Genomic DNA, 15,057 nt, shown 5'->3' with positions numbered 1-15,057 from the left:
TAAGTACATTCACAATGTTATGAAACCGCCACCACTATCAATTTCCAAAACTTTTTCATCACCTTAAATAAAAACCCTGTACCCATTATGCAATAATTTCTCCCTTCCCCTCCCCCCAGCCCCTGATAGCCTCTAATTTACTGTCTCTATGGTTTTGCCTCTTCCGGACATTTCATGTAAGTGTAATCGCACAGCATGTGGTTTTTTTGTGTCTACTTTCACCCAGCATCATGTTTTCAAGGTTTATCCACATTGTTGCAAGTGTTAGTGCTTCCTTCCTCTTTATGACTGAAGATTAGTCCATTGTCTAGATATGCCACATTTTGTTTATCCATCCAACACTTTACCGACATTTGATTGTTTCTACCCTTTGGCTATAGAGAATAATGCTGCAGCGAACACTGGCATACAAGTATCTGCTTGAGTCTCTGTCTGCAGTTCTTTGGGGTATATATCTAAGAATTTCAGATCATCCAGGAATTGTAGGTTCCTATCTCCCTATTTTCAAGTGGCAATGGCATTGTCTGTAGAGATCTGGCTCTGTGCTCGCACAGAGGGACCTTTACCTGCCATCAACTCATAGGAGGCTTTGGCAGCTTTCTGCTGTATATATACATATTATCCCCATTTTCCAGGTGGGGAAACTGAGGCCTAGCTAGGTTCTGCAACTTGCCCCGAATTTCACACCCAGTAAGTAGTAGAGCATGAGTTTAAACTCCAGAGTCTATGTTCTTAACCATGACAGGCAGCCTTCCTCCCAAATCACATGGTGTGATGGGGGGAAGGGAGATGGGAGGCAAGTGGGGGAGACCCCCTTTCTGAGAGTGCTGTTCACCCAGTGATTGTTAGGAGCAAGTGAGAACCCTTGCTTGGTAGTCCCAGAACTTAAACTCATCTGAAGGTTTAATACTCTTTTAATAGAAACATCACCTTTTGATGATTTTTTTAATGCTTATTTTTTTTTTTGAGAGAGAGAGAGAGAAAGTGAGTGAGGGGCAGAGAGAGGCAGAAAGAGGATCTGAAGCCGGCTATGTGCTGACAGAAAACCCAAAGTGGGTCTTGAACTCACAAACCGTGAGATCATGACTTGAGCTGAAGTCAGACACTTAACCGACTGAGCCACCCAGATGCCCCTTGACTATTTTATATAAGAGAGGAGAAGGCTGGTACTTTCTAACAGTGAGAGCAATATTCATTACCAAAAATCGAAATGAAAACGAAGCAAGCAAGTAAGAAAACATTAGAAACAACAACAAAAACCACAGTTGCACCTACTCAGAAGCTATTAGTATTCACACCTTGGTGCTAATGATTCTTCCAAATGCTCTTCAATGCATATGCAAGCATATGGTGATTTTCTCTTTTAATGAGATCATACAGAGTATATCATTTCTTAACATTTTCTCATTTAATATTATCACGACTATATTCCACATTAACAGGTTCCTCTTTCCAGCAGAAATTTATGGTTACCTAATATTTCATTCATTCCCTCAGAAGGTATTTACCACGTGCCTAAAACCGTGTCTCAGAAGGCATTTAGCTGAGCCTCTATTATTGTAAACAGGTTCTTCCCAACTTCTTGGTAGGATAAAAAGCATTGCCCTAAATATCCTCATAGCTAAATCTTTGCACATATACCTTGGCCCCTTCTGGAAATAATTTCCTATGAAATTGCTTGGTCCAAATACAACACCTTTCAAGCTCCCTTAACCAGCCATATTTTGTTGTGAGGAACAGACACCTGCTTTAACTAGCTCAAGTTCAGCGTGGGTTATGAAAAGGACATGTGTCTTAGGCACAGGGGAGAGCAGAGCCTTTAGAGGCTTTCAGCACCCAAAGTGGCCATTCAGTCTAGTGCTCCCACTGATGTGGCCCCCCCACTGCCAACTCAGGCTTCATTTCAACTTTGTCCAAATTCTTTTTTTTTAAGTTTATTTATTTATTTTGAGAGAGAGAGCACAAATGAAGGAGGGGCAGAGGGAGAGAATCCCAAGCAGGCTCCACACTGTCAGCACAGACCTGATCCAGGGCTCAAACTCATGAACTGTGAGATCATGACTTGAGCCAAAGTCAGATGCTTAACCAACTGAGCCACCCAGATGCCCCAACTTTATCCAAATTCTTAAGAAAGGGGGAATCTGATTGGTGTGTAGCCTCAGCCTAAGGAACTGGCTCCCCTGAGTCAGGAGCTTCATGATTGAGCTACAGCCTACCTGGAACCAGGTAGGTGTAGGGAGACCTATATGGAACTAATACCTTCCTAACACATGAAGTAGATCTTAATAATAGCTTGGGACTAGAAACGTGTCAATAGAAGGGAAAAAACAAACCAAAACCAAAACCAAAAAACAGCTCCTTTTCCTTTGTAGATAGATCTCCATTCTCAGAGCATAGATTAGCCAGAAGTCTTTTGGTTGTAAGTCACAGAAACCCAGTGTAAACAGGCCTAAGTATGAGGATTTGGAAGAGGGTTTGGAACAATCAGCAGCACCAAGGTGTTAATAATGATGGCTTCATGTGACTGGGAAGTTGAAGGCTAGCTCTGTCATCAAATACAGCTGGACCCAAGAGGTGACAGATGTCACCAAGTCTCTTTCTGTCCCTGTCTTTCCCTGCTCTGCCTTCTTCTGCAGTGGGGTCATCTTCAGACTGCCTTTATCCAGGATAAGGTATGATGGCCACCTGCAGTTCCTGCCTTATATCCCACCACCTTGGCAACCCCAACAGGAAGAGAGCACTTCTTCCCACTGATTCCAGCCAAAGTCCCAAAGTTTACTTCTATCGGGGCAATGTGATTAAACTGATCACCAAGGCCAAGGGAAAAGAATATTCCAATTGTTCAGGCTCACGTCCTGGGCCTTCCATATGGGTCAGCTCCACCTGTACCCAAAAGTGTATACAAGAGTGGGTGAATAGCAGAGAGGAGAGGGGTGTCTCCATCACATAAAAAATGAGGTTGCTTTTGCCAGAAGAAGGGGAATAGTGCTAGACTGGAGGCACTGACAAGAGTCACTACACAAATATAGTAGGGTCTTGTCTTTTTCCCGTAGAGGAGATGGCTCATCTTGAGTCATCCTCACATTCTCTTCTTATTGCTTCCAAATGACAAATAGGAGGTTTTGTGAGCTCACTGAAAGAGGCAGTGCTGTCCAATAGAGCTTTCTGCTATGATGGGAATATTCTCTCTCTGTGCTTGTCTGGTACAGGAGCCACCAGCCACAATGCTGCTATTGAGCACTTGAAAGCAAAGTTTAAATTTTAATTAATTTTAATTTAAACAGCCACATGGGGCTAGTGGCTACCATAATTGGAGAACACAGAATAAAAAGCCTGCTCAATTTTTCTGCCGGCATTATATAGAAATGTGAGGTCTTCAATGCTTCCTGACTTCAGGAAAAGAAACTCTTGCCCTTGTCTGCTGGCAGGGAAACTTTCTGAGTCTCAGGGAGTTTTTCCAGGAGAGCAATGGGAGGTCTGCACTGTGTCCATGGGGCCAGTAGTGAATGAGGCGTCTTGTAATGAAATAACTAAAACGTCATTGTGACTGTAGAATCAAGGGTCTTCCCTCCTTATCTCCAAAGTGCCCGTGTTTTACATGAAAAAGCGTTTCTAATTAATAGGCCAGCCCCTCTTGAGTTTGATAAAAACAGAGGAGAAAAGGATTTGATTAACCCACAATCTTTTCAATTTGGCGTGTTCTGCATGAGTGAAGTGTGTTTTCTGCAACGGAGCCAAGCCCGGCCCGTCCTGGTTTACCGTGATAACATTCTTCCCATTGTGCAGCCCTCATTTACCCCCAGCCTGCCAGGAGACATTGGTATGAAGAGATTCTCAGAGGTAATCGCCAGCACAGCCTGCAAGAGTAATCTGGATTCTCATACAGATGGTGGCCCACCCGAGGCAGGGAAAGATGACAAAGGCTTCCATTGTTCCCAAGTAAGAGAGTTTGTTCTGTCTGGAGACCCAGGGCTAGGGCGGGAGGTTTGGGTGGAACAGTGATGGGAGGAACCATACGGAAGGGTGGGTGGTACACTCAAAGTCAAAAGGTCAGGGACTGAGATGGGGCAGAAGCGGGGAGGGTCGGGGGGGAATCAGCTGTAGCCACGTCCAGGGCTGCGACCTGCTGTCTCCCGGCTCTCTTAGCTCCGGCTCCTGCCAAAGGAAGCCCTCCCTGCCCGAGTCAAAGCAAGTCACAGAGCGATGTGTTTACTGAGTAAGCACCCAGTTTCATTCTCTTTGCAGAGATAAGAAACATCTTCCTCCTCTTTTTCTCCTGAAAGAAACGGGCTAGGTGGCAGATAACCCTAGATTGGTGGTGGTTTTAAAATGTGACCTCGAGGGGCGCCTGGGTGGCTCAGTTGGTTGGGTGTCCGACTTGGGCTCAGGTCATGATCTCACCGCTCGTGAGCCCAAGCTCTGTGTCGCCCTCTGTGCTGACAGCTCGGAGCCTAGAGCCTGCGTCTGATTCTGTGTCTCCCTCTCTCTCTGCCCCTCTCACGCTCTTTCTCTCAAAAATAAATAGACATTAAAAATGTGTTGTTGTTTTTTTTTAATGTGACCTCAAATTCCTAGTTCTCCCATTAAGACGGGGTGTTTCTCTGTTCTCTCCACTTAAATCTGGATGGGCTTGTGATTGCTCTGCCCAAAGGAGTCTGGAGCAGTGACACTCTGACTACTGAGGCTGAGTCATTAAAAAATCCCCTTATTCCCTGGAACCCTCATGCTTGGAGGCCTGAGCTACCATGTCAGAACTGCCCCAGTTTGTAGTACTTTGTGACAGCAGCCCTAACAAATGCAGCACCCTTCATCAATCTTACTTCAGTGTTGGCAGAGGGTTTTTTCTGGTCTTTTCTTCCCCCGATATTTGATTATGAAAAATTCCAAACATACATAAAAGTAGGAGTTGTGAAGACCCATGTATCCGCCTCCTACATTCTACAATTAACATTATGTTACATTTATTCCACTACATGGCTATCAACTTCTCTATCCTTCTATCCATCTAATCATTCATCCTTCTCTCTCCCTCTCTTCAAAGTAAGTTGCAGGCACTATACAGTTCATTCTTAAACACTCCAACCTGTGTGTCATTAACCAGAAATCCGATATTTGTTTTCCCTTTTTCAGGTGAACTTGAAGTATAGTGAAATGCACAAATATTTTGTATGTCATTTTGTGAGTTTTGGTAAATGTCTAAACCGTGTAAGCCTAAGGTACAGGCCCAGAAAGTTCCCTCCTGTTCTTCCCAGTCAATACCCACACCTGCTCGACCAAGAGGACACGGCTGTTCTGATTTTTTTCATTATGGGTTAGCCTAGCCTGTTCTAGAACTTCAGATATAATGGAATCATACCATATATTCTCTTTTGTATAAAGCTTCTTTCACCCAGTATAATACTGTTGATTGATTTTTATTTTAAGAAAGTCATAAAACTTGGTTCACAGTGTTTTAGCACCTTGCTGAGAAAGATGAATAATAAATAACAAATACACGAAACAATGAATAGTAATATGTGTTCTACCTGCTGGATACCAGGCGATGTGCTAGGTGCTTGGGATACAATATTGAGTAAAACACAGCCCTGCCCTCAAGAAGTCCAGGGGCGCCTGGGTGGGTCGGTTGGGCATCCGACTTCGGCTCAGGTCATGATCTCACGGTCCGTGAGTTTGAGCCCCGCGTCGGGCTCTGTGCTGACAGCTCGGAGCCTGGAGCCTGCTTCGGATTCTGTGTCTCCCTCTCTCTCTGACCCTCCCCCGTTCATGCTCTGTCTCTCTCTGTCTCAAAAATAAATAAAACATTAAAAAAAATTAAAACAAAAAAAAGAAGTCCACAGGTACCAGAGGCTGAAAGAAAAGAATCTAAACAAAGTATAACTCTGATAATAAAGATAAGTACAGAGGAATGGAGCAAAGGGAGTGGGGGTATCTCAGACTTGGTTCCAGCAGTATTGTTGTTCATTTGGTGTTTGTATTTAAACCTACTCCTTTTGTTTCACTAAGCTATGTCTGAAGTTGCAGTCCCTGTACCAATTTTGTCAGGAAAGCAAAATGCCCAGTTAAAAAGGCCTTCTCAGACTCCCATGTAGCTAGGAGTGGCCACAGAACTCAGTTCTAGCCAATGAAATGTAGGCAGACATCTATTGGGTGGAGTTCCTAGAAAACTCTTTGTTTTCCTAATTAAAAAATTAGTGATGGCGACGATGGTGGTGGTGGTAGACAGACTCAGCTGATACAGCCTTTTCCTTCCCCCTCTTTCTCTTCCTGCCTGGAATGAGGGTGCAATGCCTGGAGAAGAGCAACCATCTTGAGGCCATGAGGATAAAAGCCTCATGCCAAGAATGAAAGCAGGAAATTAGAAGGAGCCTGGATCATTCACAACATCCTTGGATAGCTACACTAGCCTTGGACTGCTGATGTCCAAAAATCCTAGTAACTGAAAAAAAATTACCCCCTTACTTGTTTAAGCCACTGTTGGTTGAGTTTTCGGTTACGGAAAGCCAAATGCGTCCACAATGAACACACTTGAGTTTGATGGGCTGCTCATGTTTTGTTTTTTTTTTTCCAGTTTAATTCAAGTAAATATGAAATAATTCAAATAAAATTGCTTTTGAGTATTATCTGAAATGGACTGATATAAACCAGAGGCCAGTCACACTTTTAGAAATCCTGACCTAGTAGGGTCATTACTTTGAGCATTTCAGAATTTACTACGATTCCTCCATGATCCTTTAATTTAATCTTCGCTGCATCTCCATGAAGCAGATGAGACGGATATTACTACTGTCCACTTGCTACAAATGAGGGAATGGATGGGGCTGAGAGGTGTTAAGTGATCTGCTAAATATCTCATAGCTAGTGAGTGGGGAAACCAGAGGAATTTCACAGTGTTAATGTCACAGAGGTTTATTAAACACCTACTAGGTGCCAGGCACTGTGGAAGCAATGGAGAAGAAGACAGTCTCTGCTCCAAGGAGTAACAAAGGCAACAGACATTTAAACAAGTGTTGGGAACCAAATACAAACAGTAGTATGACAGAGGAAATCTAGAAGTCTGAAGAAGCATGAAAGAGGGTCTCTGTCTTAATTTCCGTTCCCCAAAAGCAGATCCTGAGGCAAGAATCTGAGAGCAAACAGACTTGAGGGAGGTGATTCCAGGAATTGCAGGTAGAGAGGCTCACTTTCCCTCTCCACGAGGCGGGGGGCCTGGAGAACGGTGCAGAACACAGCTCAGAGTTGCCTTACTGGGGTGAGAAGCTGAATATTTATTCACCACCTCTCCTCCCCTGTTGGTTGAGAGCAGCGTCTAGGGGCATTACCTCCCTGACACTCTGGCCTGTCCTACTCAAGGGCTAAGCATCTGGCATTGAAAATAAAGTCCCCAGACAACAAACCCTTGTCCTGCACCAAATCCATGTGCAGATGACCCCAGCGTGGGCAGAGGAGTTATGCGTACCAGCAATGACTGCCCCAGGTACCCCATCTAGTGAAGAAGGGTTCAGGAGCCTCCCCAGGGAGGTAATGCAAAAGGCGCACCTCATTTTGCTACATAATGCTGCAACCCGACAACGGGAGGCAGTGTGCACGCGAGGTCGACTTAATGTTACAAAACGCCTACCCAGCTTGACATTTGACCTGCTGGCTCATCCACAAGGCCAATCCAGGTTGAACCAAAATCCCATAGTGAGGCCCAGGATTGAGACAAGATCAAAACATACCTCCTTCCAGAAAGCTCCTCAGGAGCCTGGCCTCCTGTGAAGGACCAGGGAACCAGCAGCCGGTTTCCAACTTTGCCTGGGCTTCCTGTGGTGCGTGCTTCTGTCCTCACTGACACGCCGAATGTTCTCCCCCAAATTATTTCTGAGTTCTCCTGGCAGCGGCTCTGCCTCCCCCGCCTCCCCTCCCCACTCCCTTTGGCAGATCTGTGTTATAAAATAAGAGGCTCGGGATTATGTCTGTCTGACAACTGAAGAATGAGCAACGGAGCAGATGCAGAGTCTTACAAATCCCGTGAATTATACATGGCCATCTGCAGCCTCGAGCCGTCCAGGATTTCCACCCCACACCACGGCGTTCCATATGGAGTCATATGTTTTTAGTATCGGAGCCATGCTGTCAACGTCCAGCAATCCGTCATGTGGCACATGTGTGATGCAAGCGCCCAAATAAATGTTATCTCAGGCCCGGGAGTGCTGAGCAGAGGAGCGCGGTGGCTCCCGCAGCCTTGTCTTCTCCGAAGGGCGGTTGCTTGTAGAGTTTTTTGAGATCTCGACAACGTTCTCAAATCTCTTTTCTCTCACTAGGAAGGCAACCCTCACACCCGCCACCTCACAAATGCCCTAAGAAAGGCTCGCTTTGAACATAAAATGTGAAAAGTCACTAAATTTAAGCTCCAGGCTGGAGGATTTTAAGGGATTCTTTCGGGGATGGGTTTCCGGTTCCCACCACCTAGTTTAAGACACCTGGCCTCCCCTCTGGCAACAGGGCCTGAGATCACGTGACACTACCCTGGCTGGAGCTGATTGGCTCAGGCTGGCCTCCCTCCCCGTGATTGGGCCAATCAGATTCTCTTATCCAAGAACCAGCATTCAGGGGCACTACTCTGGCTGTGCACGCAAGTTCTTAAAAAGAGGGAACTTAGGGCAGTGGGGAAACCTTGTTGGGCCATGTGCACGGGGAGAGAGAGAACCCAGGCTGCAGAGGATAATGAGAGATTGAGAGGGAGAAAAGAAAGACGGAGGTAGATAGAAGAGGGGGAGGGGGAGGACCACCATCTCTTTGCCAATCCCTTGTTCTTAGCCTCTTTCCATCCTGAGCTACCGTCTGGCCCCTCTGGCCTCTAAATGCTCCTTCTTGCCCCAAGGCTGTTTCTCGGCGGAAGGTTTGTGGGGAGAGGGGAAAAACCTGTTCAAGATCTCTTGGTTAATCAGTTAAAGGGTGGTGTACTTACCTAGACAGAATCTCCTCGCCTCTCAGTTGGGAGAGGCAAAGGATGGAGAGGATGGAGGCCAATGCTTTCCAGGCACCAGGAAGAGGGGCTGAAGACGCTGTTGCCAGGCCCTGTTTCCTTCAGAAACACTGTGGGAAGCCAACAAACTAGGGGTGATTCAGCTCTTTGTTGTTCCGGTAATAGGAATATCTGGGCCTTACTGCTGTCTTGCAAATACCAACATTATGTCCATAGAGGTCATCTGTTGTCTGCCCTCCTGGACGTCTCCTTGCCCTCCTCTGGTAACAAGCACCTTGATTCTCCTCTGGGAGACCGCCCCCTCCCACTCTTAGTGCTTGTGGTTCAGCTGGATTGATGATCGTCTCATCTTAACCCAGGCCTAGCCAATTAGAGTTACAGTAATCCTTTCCAGGAGGGGCCTTTGAATGAATGGGCCACTGAGATTTGGCCTGGGACTTTTGCTAGAGCTATTAGGGGGGAAAGTGCTCTTTCTAAAGGAGTCATTGAGCTGATAAATTGTAAGCATAGAGCTAATGATGGCCACTTTTGCCATAGCAAGAGGAGAATAAGGCAATACAGAAGAAAGGAGGGAGGAGAGCTGTGAAGCAGGTGGAGAGAGGAGTAAATGACAGCAGGAGAGAGACAGATTGAGTCCAGATGACAAAGTACAAAGCCTGGATCCAGTTATGCCTGAAGTCCTTCACACCAGGGCCTCTCAGCTACACGAGTCAATAAACCCTCTTATTTATGTAAGCCACTGAGTATTAGGGTTCTGTCACTTGCAATCAAAGAAGTCATGAGTGATGCCACATTCTATACGTTCCAAATGAGTACCACCTCCTTGAAGCTAGAGAAGAAGAGGAGGCTTTTGGAATAATCAGAGGATAGAGGGTTCCCTGGAGAGACTAGTGCAATTGGTGGCTAGGGGGAATGGGTGGAGAACCAGGCTGGGTCATGTAATGTGAGACTGAACCTTTAAGTCTCTCCCGTATTACCAGGAATCTCTCTCAGTGACCTCTGCCTCTTACATGTGTGGATAAATGCCAAAGGGTATAAAAGTAGGTTTCTTGGCTCCGAGGAAGTTCAGTTCCTATGACAGTGACAGCCAAGAAAACAGAAACAGACTCATGTAGGCATCTCAAGAAGCAGGACTGGGCCTCAGACCCCAACCCTTATGGTTGAGACAGACCTGGATTTGAATCTCAATCCCATCACTTTCCAGCCCTCTTTCCTAGATGAGTCCCTAACCCCTGTGAACCTCAATTCCACCTCTGTAGAATGGGGGTGATGATGGAACCCACCCTATGGGGACATAGTGAGATATAAAGGAGATAAAGTCCTATCCTGGCCATATACATGATTGGCAGGTATTAGAAGCAATTAGAAGTTGGACAGACATTGGCAGTGTTTTTAAAGTTTTTTTAATGTTTATTTATTTTTGAGAGAGAGAGAGAGAGAGAGAGAGAAAGAGAGAGACAGAGCATGAGCCGGGGAAGGGCAGAGAGAGAAGACACAGAATCCAAAGCAGGCTCCAGGCTCCGGGTTGTCAGCACAGGGCCCGATGCGGGGCTCAAACTCACAGACTGTGAGATCATGACCTGAGCCGAAGCTGGACGCTTAACAGACTGAGAGACCCAGGCACCCCAGCGGTTTTTATTTTAAAAGTTGTTTTCATTTTTGAGGTTACTGTCTGCTTTTGGCAACTGATCCTCATTTTCCACTGATGGCAGTGATCTAAAGTTCCTTTTCAAATACAATTTATTGAAATAAAAAAGGGGTCCAATTTAAAGAAAATGCCAAGTCAAAACTAGGGAAGATGGAACTTTTAAAAACTATGAAGGGGAACTTCAATGACTGTAGTTGGAGAAACACCAGGATAATGCCTGATGGCTTGCGCATAGTAGGTGCTCACGAAAAGTGGACAGATTGAGATGAGATGGCTTTTGGCCCTGGCTCCAGGCAGCAGGGCCTTAACTGGATGGAAACACATGACGGGGAAGGTGTCAGAGGTACAAGACTTTGTGGGGTAGATGCTATGATGCCTGACAAAGTGCATCAGTAGGTACTCAGTAGGCGACCCAAGTGGTTCTTAAAGGGAAGCATGAGGCTCAAAGAAAATGATTACAAGAGAAATCAGCCCCAAAGCAAGCCCCGAAGCTTGCAGCAGCAAATTCTCATCCCCTCTTTGGGTCTGGAAAACTTCTCATCTCCGATGTCTGACCTCTCTTGACAAATGTCATCACACCCAGCATGCAGGAGGAAAAGGGAGCTGAGGGCAGTCCCACAAGATGCGTGTGTTAGCGGCTACAAGAGGCCATAGGGACTGGTTGAGGCCAGGTCTTCTCCCCCCTGGAACTTGGAGACGGAATCTAACCTAGAGTGGGGAGTCTAAGGGATTCCCAAACTTAGATGGCTTTTTGAGGGGGCCAGACAGGGAAGTAAATGAATAAAGTTGGCAAGCGTGAAGCAAGAATCCTGGGACTGGTGCCTCACTGGAGGGGACACGTGCCCCACCTAAGATAACAAATTCACTGACTTGCTTTATAGACCACATTAGATCCTGTATGTAAATGCTTGGCACAGTGCCTGGGACCCAGACAGTTCTCAGCAAAGGGTAGGTATGATTATTGGTGTTGTTCGTCCGTCTAAAGGAGAGTCCTGGGGTGTCTGGCTGGCTCAGTCAGTAGAGCATGTGACTCTTGATCTCAGGGTCAAGAGTTCAAGCCCCACATTGGGCATGGAGCCTACTTAAAAAGAATACACACAATAAATAAATAAATGCATAAAGGGGAGTCCTGAACCAAAGACTGTCAAATCCCAAGGAAGCCCAATGCCCTGTCGATTTCCTGACCTCAGCCACAAAGGAACCTTCAGAGAAGACACAGGTGTCAGAAAGAAAGGACTGTCTAGTGGTTAGAGATGAGTCCAATTTCTTTTCCTTGTCTAATGAATTCTATGAGTCATTCTTCAGCAGCAAAATAGAGATTAAAAAATAAAAAACCCTGCTACCTTCTGGCTGAGGGAGGATTAAAAGCACAATGGAGTAGTGCTTGGAGCTGAAAAATAACTGATGAGTTACTTGAAGTGCTTGATTGTATTGAGAGATTTATACCAACAGTAGAGTCTGTGGTAAGTTATTGATAAGAACACAAAAAGACAACCCTCCCACCAAGAAAAAAGATAAAAAGAAAAGAGAGGCAATTATTAAATCTAGGGAAAACAAAATGCTGGAGTTTTAGTACATAAGGACTGGCTGTGAACAATATAAGCAATCATCATAATGTAAACATTGACTATTACTTTGGTATTTTAATAAGACTTCTTTTTTAGAAAAGTCTTAGCTTTAAGGAAAATTCATAGTATAGATAGTTTAGAGAATTCCCTTATATCCCATAGTCACTTTCCCCTATGGCTAACATCTTATATAAGTCTGGCAAATTTGTTACAATTTATAGACTAATACTGATACATTATTATTAACTAAAGCCTATAGTTCATTCAGATTTCCTTAGTTTTACCTAATGTCTTTCTCTGTTCTAGGAAATCAACATGGCATTAGGTTGTTGCGTCTCCTCAGGCTCCTCCTGAAGGTGACAATTTCTCAGACTATCTTTGTTCTCAATGACTTTGACAGTTTCGAGCAGTACTGATCGAGTATCTACTAGAATGTCTCTCAGCTGGGGTTTGTCTGATATTTCCCTCATGATTAGACTGGGTTATAGTCATTGGGAGGAATACCACAGGGGTAAAGTGCCATTTTCATTACATCATGTCAAGAGTACAAACTATTATCATGATCTTATCACAGACCTTGATCGTCTGACTAAATGTCTTGATGTTTGTCGATTCAGTATTTTGAAAATATTAAATATAAAGTAAAAATAAAATAGCATTTCAAAAATACAGTAGTGTCGTAACTAAGAATATGAAGTGGCGGGTGGGTGTGCCTGGGTGACTCAGTTGGTTAAGTGCCCAACTCTTGGTTCTGGCTCCAGTCATGATCTCATGGTTAGTGAGTTCAAGTCCTGCATATGGCTTTGCGCTGAAGGTGTGGAACCTGCTTGGGATCCTGTCTCCCTCTCTCTGCCCCTCCCCCGCTTGCTCGCGCGCGCACGCGCTCTCTCTCTCTCTCTCTCTCTCTCAAAAATATATAAATAAACGTTAAAAAAAACAATATGAAGTGGAGAAGTCTATATGTATCTGTGGCATGTGGAGTAGGTGGGGATAGGGCTGAAGAAAACATTTACCTTCTATAGTTGAGAGACAATAGGTATCTGGAAAAAAGTGAAGAAATAATAGAATAAATGTTGTATTTTGGAAAATGCAGGTAATACACAGAGGAAGAAGAGACCATTAGAAGAGTTGAAAATAATTGCTTCAGGGAAACGAGAGTTCAGGGTGAGAAGGAGTGGTACAGGGACTATGGCAGAAGACACTGAGGGTTGACCCGCTCAACACCCATCCCAACCTTCTTCTCCTTGCCTTTTTGTTCCATAGAAGCTAAAAAACTAAAGAAGGCACCTCCCAGACTCCTTTGCAGCTAGGAGTAATCAAAATACATGGTTTTGGCCAATGACATAATCAGAGACCTGCTGGGGATTTCTGGGAAAGACTTTGCTACCTTCCTTCTGCCTGGAATACAGAACAGACGTGACTGACGACTTGAGGAGCTGCCACAGCCATTTTGTGGTCATGAGGGAAAGGCCAAGAAATGAAAGAAACATCTGACCTAATGCCGTGGAGCCACTTAACCAGCTGCTCACCTCTGGACCTCTATTTGTGAACAGCTTAGACATTTAAATCAACGCTTACAGTTTATATTAGCAGGATTTGGGTTTTCTGTTATTTGCAGTCACGTGCAATCCGTAGCAGATACAAGGGCTATTCATCAACGTATCTGCAATATCCTGATAAACATTAAATTTAAAAATAGGTACAGTGTTTGGAACTGGCTGCAGGGACTGCCTGGCACACACATGGTTCCTGTCATTTTTTGATCCTTTTCCAGTCCCCCCACAGCTCCCGGGCCAAGTCCTCCCAGAGTCTGTAGTCAAGCACGTCTCTGACGCTTAGTGGAGAATGCTGCAGATACAGAAGCCTCTTTGACAATCCCCATTACGTTCCTGCGTGGCACATCTTGACGGGTATAGATTTTACCTAATGCTGTAAATTAAGGTAATTGTGCTGAGGTCCAATTAACTCAGTTAACTTTCCAGGACGAACACCAGCCAAAGCTTGACAATGGAGCAGAATCCCGAGCTCCTTTCTGCTACTTGCTTCTTTTTTTCTGATAAAGCCGCTGTGTAAACTTTGTCTCAAAAACACTTCTCTGAATTCCCCTCTGTCCTATCACTACTTCCTTAGAGGTGAAGCCAAATGGACAAGGATCAGAACCCTGCCCTGTCATCTTTGACACCTCCCTCCTCCACTCTCTCAAGTCTCGTCTATTTCACCGCTCAGATCTCTCAGAGCCATCTCCTCTCCACCTTCTCAGCTACCTCCTTGGTTTAAGCTGCCATCGATAAGTTGATGTCCTTCTGTATTGAAAAGCCTCCAGGACCTCCATGTCAATCAGCACAAAAGCCAGTAGCCTATGGACTCCTGGGACCTGGCCCCACATGACCTCTCCAGCCTCATTCACCTCCACTCTCCTTTACTCTCCACATTCCAGCCAGACGGGAGCCAGGTCACCTCCTACTGCCGGAGACCAGCTCCAGCAACCAGGGGTTCCCGAAGGATGAACGGCGTCGGCGAAAAAGTGAAAATAAAACAGAACAAAAATAAAAATGGACACAGACAACAGCCGTGTGTTGAACTGGCCGATTTATTGTAGCAAACGTGGCATTATATTTGCCGTGATTTCCTTGTAGCATACGTCATCTATGTTTTTCTAACATTACCTAATTTTGAAAATGTTCCTATGTGTAATCAACCTTTAAGAAATAACATGGCGCTTTTCTCGTAATGTTCCCTCATACCCTTTGATTATTGATTAATTTCTTACATTATTCCACTATGCATCTATGTTTATCTATAATCTATGAAGCATTTGCTTTGCTGTTCTCATGAGAGGCTCTCCATCTCTCAACAGCTCAAGTGGAACAGTT

At 45.0% G+C, this 15,057-nt stretch overlaps 1 protein-coding gene across 1 annotated transcript in view; it reads right to left on the bottom strand.

Moving 5' to 3' along the window:
* Positions 1-7,770, bottom strand: part of CUX2 (cut like homeobox 2) — a 320,122-nt gene extending 312,352 nt beyond the window's left edge. Inside the window, exon 1 of the mRNA XM_047828240.1 lies at positions 7,719-7,770. The gene's annotated coding sequence lies outside the window, so the exon portion shown is untranslated. The remainder of the gene's footprint in view (positions 1-7,718) is intronic.
* Positions 7,771-15,057: the final 7,287 nt, after the last annotated feature.

The sequence above is a fragment of the Prionailurus viverrinus genome, chromosome D3 (genome assembly GCF_022837055.1).
Source record: "Prionailurus viverrinus isolate Anna chromosome D3, UM_Priviv_1.0, whole genome shotgun sequence".
Taxonomy (NCBI): domain Eukaryota; kingdom Metazoa; phylum Chordata; class Mammalia; order Carnivora; family Felidae; genus Prionailurus; species Prionailurus viverrinus.
The sequence above is the reverse complement of the archived record's forward strand: the minus strand, read 5'-3'. Positions and strand labels throughout refer to the sequence as shown.